This window comes from Chiloscyllium plagiosum, chromosome 27 (assembly GCF_004010195.1).
Source record: "Chiloscyllium plagiosum isolate BGI_BamShark_2017 chromosome 27, ASM401019v2, whole genome shotgun sequence".
Taxonomy (NCBI): Eukaryota; Metazoa; Chordata; class Chondrichthyes; order Orectolobiformes; family Hemiscylliidae; genus Chiloscyllium; species Chiloscyllium plagiosum.
The window spans coordinates 45,754,863-45,778,773 of record NC_057736.1 but is presented as its reverse complement, the minus strand read 5'-3'; positions in this window follow the sequence as shown (position 1 = coordinate 45,778,773).

Below are 23,911 nucleotides of genomic sequence, written 5' to 3'. Positions count from 1 at the left end.
AGGGTGAGAGGGGAAAGATATAAAAGAGACCTAAGGGGCAACTTTTCACGCAAAAGGTGGTATGTGTATGGAATGAGCTGCCAGAGGATGTGGTGGAAGCTGGTACAATTGCAACATTTAAGAGGCATTGGGATGGGTATATGAATAGGAAGGGTTTGGAGGGATATGGGCCGGGTGCTGGCAGGTGGGACTAGATTGGGTTGGGATATCTGGTCAGCATGGACGGGTTGGACCGAAGGGTCTGTTTCCATGCTGTACATCTCTATGACTCTATGACTGCTGACTGACAGCACTCATCCCTTTAACAAGATGCAGGACGTTGGACCGAAGGGTCTGTTTCCATGCTGTACATCTCTATGACTCTATGACTGCTGACTGACAGCACTCATCCCTTTAACAAGATGGAGGACCAGCACTCAGCCATTTTCAGACACAGCAATTTGGTTGAGTAAAGGCGCAGTATGTTTGCCAGGCAGGCAGTTGGCACACACTCGAACTTAGAACATAGAACATTACAGTGCAGCACAGGCCCTTTGGCCCTCGATGTTACACTGACCTGAGAAACCAATCTGAAGCCTATCTAACCTACACTATTCCATTATCATCCATACATCTATCCTATGACCATTTAAGTGCCCTTGAAGTTTGCCAAGTCTACTACTGTTGCAGGCAGGGCGTTCAATGCCCCTACAATTCTCTGAGTAAAGAAACTACCTCTGACATCTATCCAATATCTATCACCCCTCAATTTAAAGCTTTGTCCCCTCATGCTAGCTCTCACCATCCAAGAAAAAAGGCTCTCTCTGTCCACCCTATCTAACCCTCTGATTATCTTATATGTCTCAATTAAGTCACCTCTCAACTTCTTCTCTATAAAGAAAATAGCGTCAAGTCCGTCAGCCTTTCCTCGTAAGACCTTCCCTCCATTCCAGGCACCATCCAAGTAAATCTCCTCTGAACCCTTTCCAAAGCTTCCACATCCTTCCTATAATGCAGTGACCAGATCTGGATGCAATATTCCAAGTATGGCCGCACCAAAGTTTTGTACAGCTGCAGCATGACCTCATGGTTCCGAAACTCAATCCATCTACTAATAAAAGCTAACACACCATGTGCCTTCTTAACAATCCTATCAACCTGGGTGGCAACTTTCAGGGATCTATGTTCATGGACACCGAGATCTCTCTACTCATCTACACTACCAAGAATTACACCAATAACCCAGTCGTGTGCTGTGGGCCTTAATATATGATGTGTTGCTATGCTACAGATCATGATACCTCTGCCCGTAGTGAGATTCCTGTCTGTGTCTCTCTGTCCAACATGAAGAGTACCTCAAAATGGCAGCAGGGGCAGCCTTTGGCTCTGGTTGAAGTGCCAATGCGGCAACAGGCATGATTCAACAAGGCTTTTGCAAAGCAGGAGGCAAGTTGGCACTGAGTGTGTGAGTACTAAGATTGCAAGCAAGCAACCATGAGATGATCCTTTCACTTCCTGCACAGTGTTCTTGCTGTAGCCTCCTCAGTTGAGCTGCCAGTGTACCCTGTAATGGAGCCTGCCAATGGATTGGAACTGATGGTCAAGAGGAGTTGACACGTCCTGGATGTCAATGCCCATGAACTAGTAGGACATGCAGGTGGTGTCTATGGACTGTGCCCCAAGATGCTGCTTGGTCATAGGCAACATGGACGTCAATCAAAAGGACAAGCTGACTGTGTCAAGTATTCATTCTGCTTTCCACATGGGATTTTCGTGACATCTAGCTTTTTGTTTTATGAAGATGGCAGGCTAAATGTTAAGAAGGCAAGCTGTGCTGTTAACAAGGTGATTAACAAGTGTCAATTGGCATCTGACTGCTGCCTAGTGAGAATCTCAACATGCTGCTTATGAAAATTGGAGTGTTGAGATGAGCCTCACTATATTTATCACCCAACTCTGCCACATATGGCCCATGTTGCTCAGCTCTGTGTAAGATTCCACCCAAAGTTTTGTATGTTAGGGATTGCCACAAGCACTGGCACTGCAGGTAAGATATCCTGCTGGACACAAAACACACATCAGTTCCAGTAGTTGCAATGCCAAGATAGGCCTCAGTTACCCCAAATCTTCAGCCCTGGTTCAATGGTGCCATTCTCCCACTGCTGTGCACGGAGCTTGTAGGTTCAAATAATATTCAAGAGACTTGAACACTGTATCAATGTTTAAGCCCAAGTGCAGACTTGACAAAGTGCCACACTGTCAAAAATACCATCTTCAAATTGAGTCAGTAAACTGACCCCCTATAAACTTCAAGGAAGAGCAGGGGTATTTCCCCCAGTGACTTGGTCAACCTTTATTGCCAAGTCTGTTTTACTCACAACATGGGCATTTATGTTTCATTGCTGCATGTGAAACCTTAATGTTTCACATTGCTTACTGACATTGCAACAGTGACTCCACTTCAAATGTATAAACAAAAATAAGCAGAAATTAATTGGTAAAGAGCATTATTGGAAACCCTGGCAGACAGTGTAAAGATTACTTTAGATTTGATTACTTAGAGTGTGGAAATAGGCCCTTTGGCCCAACAAGTCCACACCAACCTGCCAAAGCACAAACCACCCAGACCCATTCCCCTACATTTACTCCTTCAACTTTAGCATGGCCAATTCACCTGACCCTGCACATCTTTGGACTGTGGGAGGAAACCGGAGCACCCGGAGGAAACCCACGCAGACACGAGGAGAATGTGCAAACTCCACACAGTCAGTCGCCTGAGGGGGGAATTGAACTCGGGTTTCTGGCATTGTGAGGCAGCAGTGCTAACCACTGTGCCACCGTGCCACCCACTGCCACTGCTGAAGAAAGAAACCCGAGAGAAAGTGAGGACTGCAGGTGCTGGAGATCAGAGTGGAAAAGTGTGGTGCTGGAAAAGCACAGCTGGTCAGGTAGCATCTGAGGAGCAGGAGAATCGATGTTTCAGGCATAAGCCCTTCATCAGAAATTAGGCTTGTAGCCCAAGTGGCCTGAGAAATAAATGGGGGAGGGGGGCTGGAGGGAAGGTAACTGAGAATGTGATAGGTGGATGAAGATGGGGGGAGAAGGTGATAGGTCAGAGAGGAGGGTGGAGAAGCTAGGTGGGAAGAAAGATGGACAGGTAGGACTGGTCAAGAGGGTTGTGCCGAGTTGGAAGGTTGGATCTGGGATAAGGTGGGGGGAAGGGAAATGAGGAACCTGGTGAAATCCATGTACAATGGAAAATTGATTTTGCTTCCAGCTTTTCCAGCTGTGAGTCACATCGCGTTATGTGCTTTCGAAAACACCATGTGCACAGGCACTGATGTTAGCTGATGCTTTTCAAATACTCTCGAAAAATGGATAGGGGGTGTGACAATCAGCAGCATGGGACTTCGACATAAACCGAGGAGGCAAGTGAGTGAAATCTGCTTTTTACTATTGATACACATGAGTTAGCACCATTGTTTATGAAGACCTAGTCGCCTGCCAGAATTAACATGGAAACTTCTCATTTAACCTGATGACATGGGTTAGCCATAAGATGCAGATATTATTCCTGCAAATTTATTACAAACTAATTTGCAGTTTATTACTGGGAAATAAAATAGGATAACAGAACTGGGAATTGTATGAACTGGTTTTGACCACGTTAATTATAACTCAGCAGTGCCCAAATCCCCATTGGTACCCAATTTACAAGGGTTTTAATTGTACAGTCAGTTACATTGAAGGGTCCGTGGTAATAAGTTTGTGAGAGAGCTCGTTGCATAGCAACAGGGAATGGTTCGCATGCAAGCATTTGCAACGGGGAAACTTACCTTAAGGAATAAAAATTGTCTGAGGGGGTTTGGAGCTTCCTCTATTAGTGTAACATATCAGTTAGATTTAAAAATCTGCCAATACTGTATTGGAGTTTGCTGTCAAATTAGATCCGAATCTTCTTCTTATTTTATTAGAATGCAATCAGCTGAAACAGCTGGGTTAAAGGAATCACTGAACCCACACTGGTAGATTTCTCCTTTCAAGTATGCAAATTTTAGTTCTGATTTATTTCACCATTATTCTTAGATACAACATCTTTCAGACAATCACAGAAAATTCTAGAGAAGCTCACCACGCTCTCAGTGTTTGTGGAGAGGGAAACAGAGTTAACATCTCAAGTCAGACACTCATTCGTTATTCCACAACATGTTTACCAACTGAATCAAAAATAGGTTTTCAGTTCAGAACACAATTTATGTGAATTCACACCTCACAAATTCCAGGCCATGACCATATCTAATAAGAGAATCTAATTATCACCCCTTTGACATTCATAACTAAACACACACACACCCTCCCCCAACAGTCAACATCCTAGGGGTTACCATTAACCAGAAACTCAACTGGCCTCACTGAGCAGATCAGAGGCTCGGAATACTGTGATGAGTAACTCAGCTCCTGACTCCTCAAAGTCTGTCCATCATTTACAAGGTACAAGTCAGGAGTGTGATGGGATCCTCCCCAGTTGCCTGGATGGGCACAACTCCAACACTCAACTTGACACTATCCAGGACAAAGCAGCCCATTTGATTGGCACCACACCCACAAGTATCCACTCCCTCTACCATCCACATTCGGGAGCTACAAGTTACACTGCAGAGGCCCACCAAAGATCCTTAGGCAGCACCCTTGCAAACCCACAACCACTCCCATTTAGAACACCATCCCTCACCCTCCAAGCCACACACCATCCTGACTTGGAAATATATTGATATTCCTTCACTGTCACTGGATCAACATCATGGAATTCCTCCCAGAGGGCATTGTGGACCAACCTACAGCACATGGACTACAGCTTTTCAAGAAAGAAGCTCACCACCACCTTCTCAAGGGCAACTAAGGATGGGCAATAAAAAAAGAGCTTCTCAGCCAGTGGCACCCACATCGCCTGAGGGTGAACAAAGAAAATAATTAGACCTGAGTACATGTCCAGAATTAACTCAGAATGGAAGGGCGGGAAATGAGCAATCAGTAAAACATATTGTATCCTCAGCTTTATTATTAGGAATATGGAATACAAGAGCAAGAAGGCTTTGCCGAATTTTCATGACATTAGTTAGAGCTCAAAAAATCTGAAACAAAGAGAAAAATTGCTAGAGAAGCTCTGTAGGCCTTGAGGGAACTATGGAGAAAAAGCAGAGTTAATGTTTTGGATCCAATGACCCTTCTTCAGGAAGGTTAGACATCAGCTAGAGTATTGTATACAGGTCCTGGGTGTGACCCTTTAGGAAGGATGGGATTACATTGGAAATAGTGCAGAAGAGATTTATACGAATGGTCCCAGGATGAGAAACTTATGAAGATAAACTGTCGAGTGTCGTGGCACGGTGGCTCAGTGGTTAGCACTGCTGCCTCACCGTGCCAGAGACCCAAGTTCAATTCCACCCTCAGGCAAATGTTTGTGTGGAGTTTGTACATTCTCCCTGTGTCTGTGTGGGTTTCCTCCAGTTGGTCCACTTTCCTCCCACAGTCCAAAGATTTGCAGATCAGTTGGATTGGCCATGCGAAATTGCCTATAGTGTCCATTACGTTAAGTGAATTAGTCATGGGAAATGCAGGATTATAGACAATAAGGTTGGGGAGTGGGAGAATGGGTCTGGGAGGGTTGCTCTTCAGAGGGTGAGTGCATTCTCGATGGATCAAATGGCCTGTTTACACACTGTAGGATTCTATGTTGTTTATGTATAGGACACTTGGTCTTGAGATCTGATTGAGGAAGGTTCATTCAAGGCATTGCAACCAGCATTCAATAATGATATAACTGGAAACAATATGCAGGGTTATGGGAAAGGGCAGGAGAATGACATTAAGTTATGCTGTTCATTCAGAGAGCCAGTCAGATATATTGGGCTGAAGGCATTCCGCGCTGTAACAATTCCATAAGTTCTGCTCTCTCTGAGCTGCTCCGAATACAATTTCATCCTTTTTTCAAATAAGGACACTGCTCTGGAAATGATCGCTCCAAGCTGCTGTATAACTGTAGCAATCTTTCTCTACTTTTACATTCCATTCCCCCATAGTAAATAACAACATTTTGTTTGCTCACCTAATCCCCTGCTGCATCTGCAAACTAACGTTTTGTGATTCAGGAACACAGATTCCTATCTACCACAGTGCCTCCAGTCTTTCTCCATTTAAATACTATACTGCTTTGCTATTCTTCCTACCAAAGTGGGCAAGTTGACATTTTTAAATTAAAATAGATTCCCCACAGTATGGTAACAGGCCCTTCGGCCCAGCCAATTCACAGCTACCCACCCAGACCCACTCCCCCCTGCCTAATGCACTTAACGCTATGGTATAATTTAGCATGGCCAATTCACCTGACCTGCACGTCTTTGGATTGAGGGAGAAAGCCAGAGCACACGGAGGAAACCCATGCAGACACAGGGAGAATGTACAAACTCTACACAGGCAGTCGCCAGAGGTGGGAATCAAACCCAAGTCACTGTGCCGCCCCAACATTTTCCTACATTGAATTCCATTAATCAATCATTTTGCCCATTTATCTAATCTATCTGTGTCCCTCTGTCGACATTTTACCTCCAATAGTGATTGTACCAAGGTCAGCCAGGTGGACCTTACAGATTATGAGTTCCTTGATCAGGGCTGTTATTCTGGTCCAATGGGGAGCACTCGCTGACAGATATAAACAGGAGTGTCAGAGGTTCTGTTCTCTCCAGAGCCTGATTCTGAGCTGGCTGGGTCACTGTCATGAACTGTGCGGGCGTAAATAAAGGGTAAATAAATTGGTAATGGAATACTGGGTCGATGTGGAGTTATTTCACCTCCTCTTGACAATTTATGAATTAAATTGACTGAATTAAATTGAATTTATTGTCACATGTACCAAGGCACAGTGAAAGCTTTGTCTTGCGAGCAGTACAGGCAGATCACAGAGTTAAGTAACATAGATAAGTTAATAATAGGTAAACAACGGCAAAAACACAGGTACAGGTGAATATTAAGAGTTTATGATTCCATTCAGTATTCTAACAACAGTAGGGTAGAGATTGTTTTGAAACCGGCTGGTGTGTGTGTTCAGGCTTCTGTACCTTCTCCCCGATGGTAGAGGTTGTTGAAAAACATTACCAGGGTGGATGGATCTTTGAGAATGCTGGCGGCCTTCCCTTGACAGCGGGCCTGGTAGATGGATTCTATAGATGGGAGGGTGGCCTTTGTGATTGTCCGGGCCGAGTTCACTACTCTCTGTAACCGTCTCTGATCTTGAACACAGTGATTATAGTCAGAGCTATCTTAGTGTTATTGCCAAATGGTATTTTTTAGTAAATTACTGATTGAAATTTTCGAGCAGCTCTCCCTCAGTCTTAGACTGGAGTATCAGCCTAGATTCAGTGATGAATCCGTAAGACCTGAACCTGCAACCTCAGCTCAGAGGCAACTATATGAGCCCTGAGTGAAAGTAAAACTGGAATAAGATTTAATGCCTTTACACAGTAATGCCAAGATAAAGACATCCAATACAGTTTGACATAAATCTTTATCCATTACACAGGCATTTTAGATATAAAGGGGTGTATAGTTTTCAGAATTTTTAAAATCATGTTCACCCTTATTTCTGAGACTGATTGTTGAAATAGATTCTAGCCTTCCATTCTCAGAAACTGCTGCCAGAAAAATATTCCTTCAAATGTCAATTTGCATACAAGTCTCTGCCTTGCTGATAGTACCTGCTAGATGAGAGTTATTTTATGCAAATGTCAAACCAAAGTCAGGTATTACAAAATTAGCAAAAAGAAGATTAGGTGGTTATTTAATCATTGAGATAAGGCCAGTCATGTGGAATGACAATGTTTGATCAAAGCGCATTGCTGCTGTTAATCATGCCGAGTACAGAAATTAAAAACCAAAATTTGTAGAGATATGTCAGTGTCCTAATGAACCAAATTAACCAACTACCTCAATCTGTGAGACCTGAAGATAAAAATTGGCATCAAGCCTTTCTTAAACCAGTGGCATGCAGGAGGAAGGATTGGACTGATCCTGCAGAAATTTGCAAAGCTCTCAGAGGAATTCTTGGGGCACTGTTCTCATTTGAATAGGCCCCAAATCTCCAGACGCAATAACATAGCATAATTGTTAAAGTGTTTATTTTGATGGGATTGCTGGAAAACGCAGTTCGGCCTTCCACTATTGAATCACCAGATAAGCACAACATCAACATCAACAACACACACTCTCTCCTGGGAGTCCCTTGGAAGGAGGAGAGGCTTGACATGAACTCTCAGAGCAGGGAGACAAAGAGAGATGGAAAATGAAAGAGAAGAGAAAGAGGGTGGAAGACATGGGGGTGAAGTCAGGAGACAGTAAAGGAGATGGAAAAGGGGAGGTTGAGGGAGGCTGAGGGAGAAACAGAATTAAACACTCATCCACATTCCACATCGGCAGTCATTCAGGGGTCAGGCTGTTGGTCAGTCTGTGAGGGATTACACACCTTTGACCTTCCTCCTCTGCTCAGCTTCAAAGTCTGGGAGGTCCATTGCACTGTCTCCCAACTGCTGAAGTAGGTTTCCAAAGAATCTTTGATACATTACCACTGGTCATCCTGTGATCCTAGTCCAATGGTGAGCCAGAGCCAGAGTTGCATTGAGTGGGTTTAGTGCTCAGCGACTGATACAGTGGCCACACGAGGATGGTCATCTCTAGGCTCGGGATTGTTGCTTCCAATAGGATGCTGGGATTGATGTGCCACCATATGGGTTCCCTAGGCAGTACGGTTCAGGTGTGTCAGGTTGCTGCAGTATCAGTGATATATTTCCCAGGGTTCACAGCTGCACAGGAATGTCTAACAGATAACTGCCTAAAGGTAGACCATAACCTTGGTGACAACTCATATCATGAGCCTCAAAAGGGGCAAGTCAGAGAGCACAATGAGCAGCAGGAGCAGGAAGAGGAGGGGGGAGTGCAAGATGATCAGGGTAGATGGGATGTAGATTTGAGGTTATAATCAGATCAGCAATGATCATATTGAACGATGGAGCAGGCTTGAAGGGCTGAATGGCCTCAATTTGCTCCTAACCTGCATGCTTGCTTTGTATGTATGAACTGTCTCAATTCTCCTCAGGCACATCCCTCTCCACAGGGCAGAGGGGATGGACGCAGCAATCCAGCTGGATGACCCATAGAGAGCTCACTCCATATGTCTGGGTACCTGGGCCTCAGGAAACCCAGCACCTCATGGAAGATGAGGATTGCTGATATCTGAGGTACCCTGGGCCTAAACCTCCTTCCCTGCGGGCCAGTTTTTTTTTTATTTATTCGTGGGACGTGGGCATCTCTGGATAGGCCAGCATTTATTGCCCATCCCTCATTGCCCAGCAGGCAGTTAAGAGTCAACTACAATCCTGTGGGTCTGGAGTCACATGTAGGCTAGGCCATGTAAGGATGGGAGTTTCCTTCTCTAAATGATCAGATGGGCTGTTTCCTGACAATCAGCAATGGATTCATGGTCATCATTAGAGTCTTAATTCCAGATTTGCTTATTAAAATTCCAACATCTGCCATGGTGTGATTCGAACCCAATTCCCCAACACATTATGCTGGTGTCTAGATTAACAGTCCAGTGATAATAACACTAGGCTGTTGCCATCCCTTGGACCCACAATGTATTGACCAACACAGTCCTTGTCCTTGGGGCGCCACTCCCCCAGGTCACTGCCTCTCTCTGAGAGTGTGCCACTTTCTCTTCCAGGGGTAGAAAGCGAAGGGGGTTGGGGGTGTTTGTTATAGTTTATGATTTGGGTTGTTCTTTGGGAAGGACACCACAAAGGACAAGTGTATGTTATGAGTATGGGAGGGTAATGGGATGGAAGTGAGTATCAACGCCACCGATGGGGATTTGAGGTGAGGCCTGAGGAATGAGTGGAACTAAATGAGAGTGCCTTGTTCCGAGGGGTAATGTGCAGACAGTGCTGGGCAAGTCAGAGTGGTAGTGTTCACCGTCACACCTGTCATACTGTCTCAGGATACTGGTCCCATTGCTGCATTAGTCAAAAAGTGCTTGATCCACATTTCTGTAGCTATCCTCCTCAGTCACTCCCATCCAATCTTGCCATAAAAGCAAAACATTGCAGTTGCTGGAAATAGACAGAAAGTGATGGAGAAACTCAGCAGGTCTGGCAACATCTGTGTAAGAGTTCAATATGACTCATCTTCAGAGGTTCAGAAGAGAACCTGTTGAGTTTGTGTAACACCACTCCAATCCTACACAGTTAGAGAGCTTGTTCTCTTCCACCCATCTTGCTAATTAGAAACACCTCACCAGAACAACTCACAGTCTGCCTCTAGGTGGGAATGAGAGCACGAAGGAGCAGTCTTTCCAGGAAATACTCTCCAAACCTGAGATTCCTGCAGCCTCAGGAATTCAGATATAGACAAGGCCTAGTAACCCATGTCATGGTCCCTTTAATTCATTGTACTTCCTTTTACAGATCTTGTGTGTCACTCTGCTCTGATTGACCACGGATCCCAACAGCAAGATGCTAACACTGGATCAGTTAAAAAGGACCCCCGGAGATTCACCGAGGTGTTATGGTGCAGAACGAAGTCATTTATCCCCCTCATGTCTGAATGGATGTGACCGGTCCTGGAATAGCTAGGGACTATCACTTTAAAATTCCTTCCAGAGAATGGGAACTTAAATTTAGCTGCAGCTGATTTCAGAGAATGTGTAGTTGGAGATTGATCCTTACCGAGGAGCGATAATGAAACAATGGTTTTGATTTCGGTTTCTGAGGAGTTATGAATCGAAGCCAAAGTTATTCATTTTCATGAGCAATTTCAAGTCAATTAACCACCTTTGTTGTTTTCCAAATGGCTTCATTTCACTACAGTCTGAGCAACAAACTGCCTTCACTCAGGTGAGGGAAGGGCTGTGTGCATCATGTGCAAGACATAGAGTACAGACAATACTGGAATATCATTGCTATAATCCCAACATTCCCAGGAACATTATGGACGAGAATGACTAGAAAATGAAAGCAAACTCCTGACCATAAGGGTCTTCTTGTAAAAGAAGTGATGAGGTTGGCAGAAATGGGAGGCAGTATTTGCAAAGTAGCCATTTGATGAGATTTTAACTCATTAATGATTCAACCACTCATAGAGTTAAATTCATGCCCATAAGTACACAGGCAGATAGCAACATGGTCTCTTTAAATGCCAAATAAATAAGTGAACCATGTAATTACGATATGTATTGTGTGTTGTAGAGGTTGAGAGCCAAACTCTGATGGAACCTACCCTGATGAGCTGATGTGACTACTACAGCAGTTATCACAATGAGGCAAACAACAGGAAAGATTTGTGGAAATGCTTTTATGAAATCGTTGTGACATAGGCTGCCATTTGGATGTCACTTGTCCCTGACTGTGCAATTAGCTGTGGGTTGGTGGGCTCACCAACCTGTAATTACTGTACAGTGATCTGCGTAATGTTAACATGTTTACACAATACTTGCAACCTCCTTGACGTTTTTGGCCTCACTGTGCTTTGATAAATATTTTCAAAAATACATTGAAGAATACCTGCAGTTTTCTTTTCAAATTGGCACGACATAATTTTCTTTCTTTCTACCCTGTGTTGGTGCTTAACCTCTCTCTGGCCAGACTGTACAAATCAGGTATAGATTAAGCCTTCCCATCCAAAGGTCTGTACTTTTCACAGGTGCCTTTTGTGAATCTGGAGATTCCAATAAATGGTTTGGTTTCAGTCTTTTTCTCTGGAATTTCTCTATCCTCTGCTCAACGTTTTTCCATCTTTATGATATTATTGCCCTTTTCTGGCCAATCGTCTCATGTTCCTGGCAATGTTTTCTCTTTGCTCGGGTCAATAAAGGGCTGTACCACTTTTAGATTTCTTTCATGGAATGTGAGCATCGTTGAAAAGGTCAGGATTTGTTGTCCATCTGTTACTGGCCTTGAAAAGGTCACATGACAGCCCTTCCTTCACCACAACAACAGATTGGCCTCTCCAGGAGAAAGATGATTGGTCAGAAAGGGAAATGACCAGAGTACATGTAATAAAAACATAAGAACTAGAGGAGGAAATGGAACCAGCCCAGAGAGAAGATGAAGACTGAAATCTTTCCAATGTTCTAGATCTCACTCCCATCCAATCTCCTGCAATGATCAGCTCTTTGCTTGCAAACTCCATTCAATTTAACTGCAACTTCTTTTGATGTTGGAATGGTTAAAATTGCATGCTTTATTCCAAATATAAATAGTTTAAATGTCTTTGTTGATATATGCTCTTGAGATATCCCAGCAATGAGACGATTGTTGCTTCACAAACAATTGATAGTCACAGCAACCTTTTCCTTTACTGATTAGGCCAGTTCATTTTTTTCATTGACACATGTTCTTTCTCAATGGATATTGTCTAATATACCGATTCCTATTTAAATCCATCCCCCACATTCTGTAGCCATTCCATACAAGACCCAATTCCATTTCAGTCTTTTCCACCTCCTCACTTGGCCGTGTAATCTGATTCAGGATTGCACAATACCACTTATATTTATATTTCATGCAGTTACACATTCCAAGGTACTTAGAGCTTTGAGTGCATACTGACAATATAATGCCAATGAATTGTAGCAGTTACTCAGGACAGGCCATCTTCCAAGGCTCCACATAGGGCCCCTGTCCTTCTGCTTTTTGTTATTGAGTCAATTTTTAAACAAGTTTACTGATGTGTTATTAATTCACACATCATTATCTTCATTCAAGGCCTTGTCATCCTCATTGAGCTCCTTCTAAAATGCAAAGAGATCCACTTCACGGAGAATCACCTACTCACTAATTAACTTCTCTCCCGATCGAATGAAAGTTAGTTCATGAAGCGTGATTTGTTTCGAAACCTATGCTGACCATCTCTTATAGCTTTGGTACATGATAATTACATGGGCATTAATAGCATGCTGTAAGACCGTCTCACATCAGACTGATTGATTTATGTTTCCCCAAGTTCATGCCTCACTACATTAATTGAAAATATTGAGAATGCACGAGCCATCCTAATCTCTTTGGAATAATCCTCAGTTTCTGGAGCTGAAAGTTTACTCAAACCTTGTTTCAGTGTCTGCTCAGTCACATCTAGTTTCCTGGTTAGTTTTAGTGCCTTATCAATATTTAATGCCATGTTTAAAGCTGTGTCTATTCATGCACAATACAGAAATTGAGAAAGATACTGTCCATTCTTCATTAACAAATAGATTGCTTGAGAATTTGATTAACAGAGTGCCTATTTCCTATTTACAAACAGAAAATGCCGGAAATACTCAAAACATGAGGCTGCATTTGTACAGAGAGAAACAGACTCAGGTCAATGATCTCCGTTGGCAGTTTCCAGCTTCTTTTCAGGTTTCCAACATTTATTTTAGTTTCCCATTTCTAGATTCTCAGAAGATCCCCCTCTAGATCATTTTGCTCTTGGGTGATTGACCAATTCTGACAGACCTGAAAGATATATTTGATTCCTTCTCACCCCTGAAGTGATCAAACTTGGTCATGATTTGGAGATGCCGGTGTTGAACTGGGGTGTACAAATCACACAACACCAGGTTATAGTCCAACAGGTTTATTTGGAAGCACTAACTTTTGAAGCACTGCTCCTTCATCAGGTGGTTGTGGTGTATAAGATGGTGAGACATAGAATTTATAGCAAAACTTTACAGTGTAATGTAACTGAAATTATATATTGAAAAAGACCTGGATTGTTTGTTAGGTCTCCCATCTTCTAGAATGACCATGTTGGTTTCAGCTCTTTCATATGTAAATTCAAGAACTTTCTTAAAGTTACATTCTCAAATGAACTTTAACAATAGGTTTTATGTTGGCCCAGATAATGCATTGAAGGTGTGAGGTGCCTTGTGTGAGGCTGTCTGTGCTCTAGTGTTCAGACTGATTCTAATCTAAAAAAGAGATTTACAGAATCTTACATGAATTCAAACAGTTTTCGAGCAAGATAAAATGTAATTGTGCAAGTACAAATTCATCCCACAAACTTTTATGTGTGTGTGTGTGTGTAGTGCAGTGGGGTCACTTATAGCGTGACATGAACCCAAGGTCCCGGTTGAGGCCCTCCCTATGGGTACCGAACTTGGCTATCAACCTCTGCTTGGCCATTTTGCCTGTCCCGAAGTCCGTCTTGGAGGATGGTCACCCGAAGGTCCGAGGTCGAATGTCCCGGACCACTAAGTGTTCCCTGACTGGGGGGAGCCCTCCTGTCTGTTGATTGTTGTGCAGTGTCCATTCACCTGTTGCCGTAGCCTTTGCTCGGTTTCCCCAATGTACTCTGCCTCGGGGCATCCTTGTCTGCAGTTTATGAGATGGACAACGTTGGCTGAGTCACATGAGTACCTGCCACATACATGGTGGGAGGTGCCCCCACATGTAATGGTGCTATCCATGTCGATACTCTGACACGTCTTGCAGCATCTACCATGACCAGATTGTATGGAGTTGTCCTGAAAGCCGGGCAGTTTGCTGCAAACAATGATCTGTTTGAGGTTTGGTGGTTATTTAAAGGAGAGAAGTTAACGTGTTGGGGAGGTCTTGCAGGCTGAGAATCTTGGCTTCATGGTGGCTTTACCCCTCTAATTCACACTTATTTCAATTTGATTGAACTATGATTCAATAACACTTGAGAAAGTATTTCCTTGGTTAATGAGCATGTGATGTATCAGGCATGCTACTTTGGAGCCATTCCTGATTCCCTTCCTCCTGGGTGGGTACCTCTTCATCCAGTTTATTCCCCTCTCCCACCCTTACCCAGCTTACTGTTCTTATGGCTCCTTCTTCTCCTGCCCACTTCAGGCTGCCCTGACCCATTCAATGCCAAGTTCTTTCTGCTCGTTTCTCGACCCTAGTTCAGTTCTTCCATTATCCTCAAGTTGACAGTAGCATTTTGGAGGCAAGGAGAGGAGGCATTGGCCATTGTGTGGATGCTGCCAGACTAGGAATCCAGTAGCCAAGTTTAATGGGGATGTAGATTTGAATCCCACCATAGTAGATGATGAAACTGGAATTTAATAAAAGCTTGGAATCAAAAGCAAGTCTAATGTAACCATTATCGCAGAAAACCCATCTGGCTCACTAATGTTCTTCAAGGAAGGAAATCTGCCATCCTTCCCTGATCTGGCCTACATGTGCTCCTGATCCACAGCAAAATGATGGACTCTTAACTGCCCCCTGGGCAATTAGAGATTATCATAGACACTCGCCCAGGCAGCAGTGCCCACAGCCCTTGAACAAGCGAAAGAGAGAGAGAGATGTAAAATCCCTTTAATTTTTCAGAGCTCTAGAAATACTGAAGCTGTCAACACCTTTTACAATCTTTCATCAGATTTCCCCACTCCCTCATTCAGTCTTTACATTTTGAGCTTGCTATTACTTTCTCACTTTGAGGATGTGTGAGAGATATATTATAGAAACAGTTGAGGTACAATTTATATCCCACCAGTAGTCTGGTGTGATAATTCATAAAATAGAACGTCATAAATGAGCTATGGTCAGTACCATGATTAGAATATAAATCACACCCCGCTGGGCCACGCAATTAATTCTTCTCATGCAGCCCATACTTTAAAATTAACCCAGTAAGGCTTTGGGTAAAGTCAATGAGGTAATGAGGGAAAAAGAATGTGTTTAATGGTGCGTTATATTCCTTAGTGATTTAAGGCCAAGGCAGCTGCAGGCAATGTGAGTGCTAATTAGCCCATGTTGGGTGAAGTCAGCTCAGAATATTTGAACATTTCTCTTCAAATTCATTCTGCAAAGAAACATTATTCCAGAAATTATGGTTTGCTTATATAATCTCCATAAATTATGGAGCAACAAATCATGAAGATGACACAAACTTTCATATGAATTTGATTCCTGCATCTTTTAAATTAGCCATAAAAATATTTCTGTCCAGCTGCAGTCTTTTCATCTTTTGATTCCCTCTGAAGAATTCACTGCCACCTCACAAAGTATTCTGCTGTTCCGCCTGGGGGACTCCCTCAGTGTGTTATTGCGACAAAACTCTACTCAGTTGGTGTCAGTTTTCTCACAGATCAATGTCACACAATGTCTTTAACCCATTCAGTTTCAGCAGGACAGTAGCTGCATTAAATTGGCAGATATTTAATTCAGATTCTGATGCACAGACAGAATAGTTTTAGATTGGGCTTGGGCTTGATGGTGCAAAGGTAATGCTCTACCTCTGCGCTACCAGAATGCACTTAAAACAAATTGATAAAAGTGAAATCCTATGAGATTTTCTCCTTTCACTCTGGAAACACAAAGTTGGCATCCCACACCTTTTGCAGAGCTACCTGCCCATGTTCCTTTCACAGCTGGTTATGGGTGGCTTGGTAGGCCAACATCTCTGAAATCAATCCGAAGGTGGGCGGCACTGCTGCCTCACAGCGCCAGAGACCCGGGTTCAATTCCCGCCTCAGGCGACTGACTGTGTGGAGTTTGCACGTTCTCCCCGTGTCTGCGTGGGTTTCCTCCGGGTGCTCCGGTTTCCTCCCACAGTCCAAAGATGTGCAGGTCAGGTGAATTGGCCATGCTAAATTGCCCGTAGTGTTAGGTAAGGGGTAAATGTAGGGGTATGGGTGGGTTGCGCTTCGGCGGGGCGGTGTGGACTTGTTGGGCCGAAGGGCCTGTTTCCACACTGTAATGTAATCTAATCTAATCTAATATTGAGGTCAGGTTGGAAGGATCACTACCATCTACCAGTTCTGTACACGAGTGCAAAGGCAGCCCAATGTACTTCTGCAAAAGCTGCCCATCCTCATTCCCTCTCAGATGCTCAGAAACCCTTCCCCCCTAGCTGTACCCACAACCCCTATGTTCATCTATCTCCTCCATGCTCAGCCGTTCAGCATCCCCTACAGATGGAACACATGAGCCCTTTCATAATATTTGTAAGCCTATGAGATCCTGGTGAAATTATGATAAACAAATTGACATTCAAAAACCTCTTCAACAATTTTCCTCCTTTTGAGAGCATTTAAAACTTTTATTCTATTCAAACACTACTTGCAAAAATATGAATCTTCTTAAAACAAACATAAAACACTTAGAATTCTTTCACAAGCTCATAAAACTGTAAATATAACAAAGTGTACCATTGCCCCTGACAGCTGAGCAACAAGCCCTGATGCACTGGATACATTAATGGGTTCGGAGCTCTGCGGAATATTGATGAGATCTCATTGTGTCAAAAAGCTTCCAGAGCTAAATAAATTAAAACTTTTGAAGGAGTGAACTGCTGGTGGTCTGTTTTACTGCTTCACCACTAAAATTGAGACTGAGCTGTCAATCAAAGGTCAAAGGTTAAAGCCTTCCATTATTTTAAAGGTTGCGCAGAAGGTTGACCTATAAAGGATTGACACATTAAACCCAAATTTCAATACTGTTTGATGCAAAAGAGCACATTATCTTCTGGATAAAGTACTCCAGTGTATTTGAACATTCTTACAATTCCAGTCAATTTAATGAACATTTACTTCATTTTAATTTCAATGCTCCATCGTCATTGAATAAAAATGACATTTAAATTATTATACAGCAGCTAATTATGTGATGTGAAGTTGGCAACAATTTTAAACTCAGTTGACAAGGGGCTTTATAAATATTTAGAAACTGGCAAGATTCAAAGAAATTTGCAGGGCTGCTGAGATCACAATTTTGCACAATGGTACCACTGTGTCAGGATTGCTCAGTTTAACTTTACAATCTCCCCCTTCATTCCATGCTGTTGAATACTGCAAAGGATGGAAAAGAGATCTGGAACCACAGAATTGGCATCCCTCACTTCTTTCATACCATTCTCCCCACTTCCCTGACTCAGTATGAACTCCACATTGAGACAGAAAAGTCCTGGCCCTGCATTACAGTAACATTCCTCCAGATATTGTCACCTCTATTTCAATAACAAACACATCAATATAATGCTCACTTTGACATGTTTGGGTTCAACATGGAGTAGCTGATCTTTTCCTGTCATCGAGATGAAAAGGAGACCATTGGTCCTAGCTGGTATATTGTCGAGTGCACCCAAGGGACAATTTAGGTTAAGTCTGATAGCAAGCTCGATTCAAAAGGAACATCTTCTAAGTATCATGAGAACAGAGCATGCTTGGAGTGTGAAACTTGCTGTTGTGAGGTGTGGCTGAAGTAATGCTTGCAGGAAGGCTTAATGCATAGCTGAGGAAGAGATGGGAATATGATGCAGGACACAAGGTCATTCAAATCAGAGGACATTAACGAGTGGGCGGCACAGTGGCACAATGGTTAGCACTGCTGCCTCACAGCGCCAGAGACCCGGGTTCATTTCCCGCCTCAGGCGACTGACTGTGTGGAGTTTGCACGTTCTCCCCGTGTCTGCGTGGGTTTCCTCCGGGTGCTCTGGTTTCCTCTCACAGTCCAAAAATGTGCAGGTTAGGTGAATTGGCCATGCTAAATTGCCCGTAGTGTTAGGCGAAGGGGTAAATGTAGGGGAATGGGTGTGGGTGGGTTGCGCTTCAGCAAGTCGGTGTGGATTTGTTGGGCCAAAGGGCCTGTTTTCACACTGTAAGTAATCTAATCTAACACGATTGGTAAACACCAGTCAGGCTAAAATGGCTATTTCTGTGATGTGGGTCTGATGTCATGTTCTCACCAATACAATGTTCCTAACTCTCCTCTGTCCTGGTGCGTCTCCCCCTGCATTCCCTCTGCCAATGGCGTTGATTCATGCTGGAGTTGGCACCGTCTTGTGGGGATTGAGAACAGTTCAATGTTTCACACAGACAAGACACTTTCTCAGGTTATATCCCAAGCCCCAGTTAGGATGAAGTGGAGGTGAATTTGAAGATACAGTTTATATCTAACAGTTTTGTAGATGTGTTTACACAATATGTGCCTTTATTTGAGCTTAAAATTTGACTGGATTGTTGAGCCAATGAAAATACCACAGGTACAATAAGGCACTATACATGATGCTAAAGCCCACAGAATGAAACCCAGGAATAATTACATAACATCCATGGCAGGCCAAGCATGAAGAGAGCACAGAACATCAGACGAAGTAAAAATAGCAAAGAACTGACATTCAGCTGGTGCTGGCAAAATTAACCTGACACACGATGTAAGTAGAGAATAGAAAGATGAGAATACAATTCCTCCATCCATTAATATTGTTTCTTTTTTTGGACGAGATAGTGGAGACATGATTCCACATCTTGATTTTCTCCCTCAGGGGAAGTAAACAGAAAACACGAGTTTACAGGCTCCCACTCATTCCCATTCAAGATGTACTTCCCCTGCGACCTGAACAATGTCATTTCTACTCTGTGCCCTGGGTATCTGATTTTTGCTTTCTTTTTCAGAATATTTCCAGCATAAATACAGATGATTTCCATGTTAAGATGATTCCCATGTTACGATATTATGTTGTCCCCAGGCTTACTCTGGAATTAACTGTGAATGGTCTAAAACAAATGCCTCCCTCTGCAGCTCCCTATAGATGGTGCGATGTGAAAAGATTTTGCAAGGCAAAAATTAGAATTGATATGAAAGCACTCCCTGACACATATAAATAGGCATGTGATCGGAAAGTTTAAACACTAATTTGGGTAAACAGGGAGGTGATGGGAGACACTTAAGTCCTAATGTGGGTAAGCCCACTAAAAAAAATGAGGTAGAGAGAAAACAGGGAGTTATAGACTAGTCAGCCCGACATCAGGAGCAGGGAAAATGCTAGAATTCGTTATGAAATATTTCATCACACAGCATTTAGAAATTAGTCACATGATCAAACAATGTCAGTATGGATTTGCGAAAAGGAAATCATGTTTGACAGATCTACAGGAACTGTTTGAGGCTGTGAATAGTAGTGTTAATCAGAAGGAGCCAGTGGAAGTGGGTTATTTGGACTTTCAGAAGGTTTTTAATAATGTCCCCCTTAAGAGATTAAAGTTAGAATGGTACTGTAACTAACACTGAGAGAGAACTGGTTGGCAAACAGGAAACAAAGAATTGGAATAAAGGGGTCTTTTTCTGAGTGGCATCCAGTGACTAATGGACTACTTTAGATATCAATGATTTAGATGGAGGAACTAAATGAAATATCATCAAGTTTTTAGATGACTCAAAGCTAGGTGGGAGGGTGAGCTGTGAGGAGGATGCAGAGATTTGGACAAACTGAGTGGGTGGGCAAACGCATGGCAGATGAAATATAATATGGATAACTGCGAGGTTATCCACTTTGGTAGCAAAAATAGGAAGGCAGATGATTATCTAAATGGTAATAGACTGGGAAAGGGGGAGGTGTCCTCATACACCAAATGATGAAAATAAGCGTGCAGGTGCATCAGGCAGTGAAGAAGGTCAATGGTATGTTGATCTTCATAGTGAGAGAGTTTGATCATAGCAGCAGGGATGTCTTGTTGCAATGAAACAGGGCTTTGGTGAGATCATTATTTGCAGGATATTAGTTAGCTGAGGAAAGCTGTTCTGGTTTTAGAGGCAGTGCAGTGAAGGTTTATCAGGCTGATTCCTGGGATGGTGCGACCGATATAAGATGAGAGACTGGATTGATGATTCACAGAAGTTTAGAATAATGAGGGGGGATCACATAGAAACCTATAAAATTCTCACAGGACTAGGCAGGGTAAAAGGAGGAAGGATATTCCTGATGAATGGGGAATCCACAACCGGGGTCACAATCTAAGGATATGAGTAGACTATTTCAGAAGGACATGAGGAAAACATTCAACACCCAGAGAGTGGGAAGCCTGTGGAATTCTCTACCACAGAAAACAGTTGAAAGAAAAGCATTGAATGTTTTGAAGAATGAGTTGGATTTAGTTCTTAGGGCTAAAGAGATCAAAGGGTATTGAGCTGAATGATCAGCAATAATTATATTGAAGATCAGAGCAATCTCAAAGGACCAGATGGCCTACTCCTATGTTTTTTCGGTTTCATTGTAATGGGGTAGTTTAAATCCTTATGTGGTTAAATAGGAATGTGATATGTAGATTTTTTTTGAACCAGTCAGTTCACCTTAAGCTAACTAAACTACCAATTCCAGTTCTTTCAGCTGGTGTGCCATGCCTGTTATCCAGTATTTATCATCCCATTGTCAGCTTGAAAATAAAGAATAAATGCCTTCTGAATATGTTTTCAAAATGATGTGGATGAAAATGTTTACTTTTCTCTCAAGGAAAGTACTGTGTGGGCATCAAGGGGCAGTTGTAACTTCTCTAAAGGACTGAGGTCTCTGTTTTCAGGCAGTTTTAATGCACTGTCCCTTGGAAATACCACAAAATATTTCACAGGCAATCAGTTGTCTCAGAGTTCAAGGCGGCCTGATGTGCAGCCCCAGGTGGAAATGTGTACGGGACACAGTGGATACCCATGCAGGCTTCTCCGAACCTTAGGCTGGCTGCTCATTATCAGAAACAAAAATGGAAATTGCTGAAAAAGCGCAGCAGATCTGACAGCATCTCTGGAGATAAATCCGAGTTAACATTTCCGATTGAGTGACCCTTTCTCAAAACTGATGATAGCTCGGGAAAATTGTATTTAATGTAGAAGATAGGAGTAAATGATGGGTGAAGATAGAGACCAAAGAGACAGATGAGCTGCAGAGCTGGGCTGAGAGGTGGCAAATGGAGTTTAATGCAGAAAAGTGTGAGGTGACTCACTTTGGAAGGAGTAACAGGAATACAGAGAACTGGGCGAATGGTAGGATTCTTGGTAGTGCAGATGAACAGAGAGATCTCAGTGTCCATGTCATAGATCCCTCAAAGTTGCGAGGTTGATAGGACTGTTAAGAAGGCATGCGGTGTGTTAGCTTTTATTAGTAAAGGGATCAAGTTACGGAAACATGATGTCATGCTGCAGCTGTACAAAACTCTGGTGCGGCCGCACTTGGAGTATTGCTTCTAATGCTGGTCACTGCATTATAGAAAGGATGTGAAAGCTTTGGAAAGAGTTCAGAGGAGATTTACTAGGATGCTGCCTGGTATGGAGGGAAGGTCTTACAAGGAAAGGTTGAGGGACTTGAGACTGTTTTCATTAGAGAGAAGAAGGTTGAGAGGTGACTTAATTGAGATGTATAAGATAATCAGAGGGCTAGATCGAGTGGACAGTGAGAGCCTTTTTCTGAGGATGGTAATGGATAGCATGACTGGGCATTGCTTTACATCGAGGGGTAATAAATACAGGACAGATGTCAAAGATAGTTTCTTTTACCGAGAGTAGTAGGGGCGTGGAACACACTGCCTGCAACAGTAGTAGACTCTGCAAGTTTAAGGGCATTTAAATGGTCATTGGATAGGCATTTGGATGAGAATGGAATAGTGTAGGCGAGATGGACTTCAGATTAGTTTCACAGGGTGGCGCAACATCGAGGGCCGAAGGACCTGTACTATGCTGTAGTGTCCTAAGTTCTATGTTCTAACATTTGGACAGACAAAGGAACACATAATGGTCAACCTAGGAGAATGAATAGCTATTGGTGGACAACTAGTGGCTAATGATGGGTGGTGTGTATTAGCAGACCATGTGATAATAAGGCCTGGTGTGTGGGGCTTGAGGTAAGGACATGGAAGAAGATTCCTCAAGCCCTGAAATTGTTAAACTGGATACTGAGTCCAGAAGGCTATAGAGTCCCCAAGCGGAAAATGAGGTGCTGTTCACCCAGCTTGTGCTGACCTGCGCTGGATCACTGCTGAGACAGATGTTGGCCAGGGAACACGGTGGTGTGTTGAAGTGAATTATTATCAGAAAACTTATTATCAGTATTTGTGTGTCCAATAGCTCCCCCCATGATTCATCATGGACTGACTGATCATCTCCATCGATACAGCTTCCAACCTAGCACGGGCTGCTGCGAAGGGAGTACCGAAAGCTGTTCATATGGTACCTCAACATTCAGCTGGTGAGACAGGAACATGCAAGAAAGTCACTAAAAGCCTGAACAAAGATAAGTCAATGATTTTTTAAAAAAAAATGATGTGATTCATCATATAAGTCTCTTTTCAGGGTTTGAATTTTGTTTTGCTTTTGGATTAAGGGAAAATGGAGTGTGAGTTGAAGGAAGACACTCAGATGATGGTGGTAAGATAAAGCAGGATTGTACAATTGTTGATGAATGAGGCAAGGAAGAGCTCAGTTAGTTCCTCAATGAGCTGGTCTCCTCAACTGAGACTCAGTCCTCAACCTGTGACCTCCTCCATATCCAAAGGTGTATGGTCTGCCCACAGCTCAGTCCAATCCCAGATTGACATGAGGCAGAAAGGCCATCCAACATCTAGGAACCAACAAAGATGGAATTCTTGCCAAACTATTGAAATGCAGAAGAAAAGCTCTCTTGGCATGAACATATGAATTCATCTTCATCATCTGGAAGGAGGACAACTTGGAGATGCGGGATTTGTGACTATTTTCAAGAAACTTAACTGCAGCAGCTTCTCCATGGGAAACCCTTAGCTAGTCCCTTCCTCCACCAGCTCCCACAGGCTAAAGGGCTCCTCTCAGATTCACAATGTGGATTTGTCCATCCAGAGGAAGCACAAGTGTACATGATGTTCACAGCAAGGCTAGTCCCCAAGAAAAGTACAGAGAGCAGCATCAATGTCAGAAGGATAGTACTGAGAGAGTCCTCACTGTTAGAGGGACAGTACTGAGGGAGTGCTTACTGTTAGAGGGACAGTACTGAGGGAGTGCTCACTGTTAGAGGGACAGTACTGAGAGAGTCCTCACTGTTACAGGGACAGTACTGAGGGAGTGCTCACTGTTAGAGGGACAGTACTGAGGGAGTGCTCACTGTTAGAGGGACAGTATTGAGGGAGTCCTCACTGTTAGAGGGA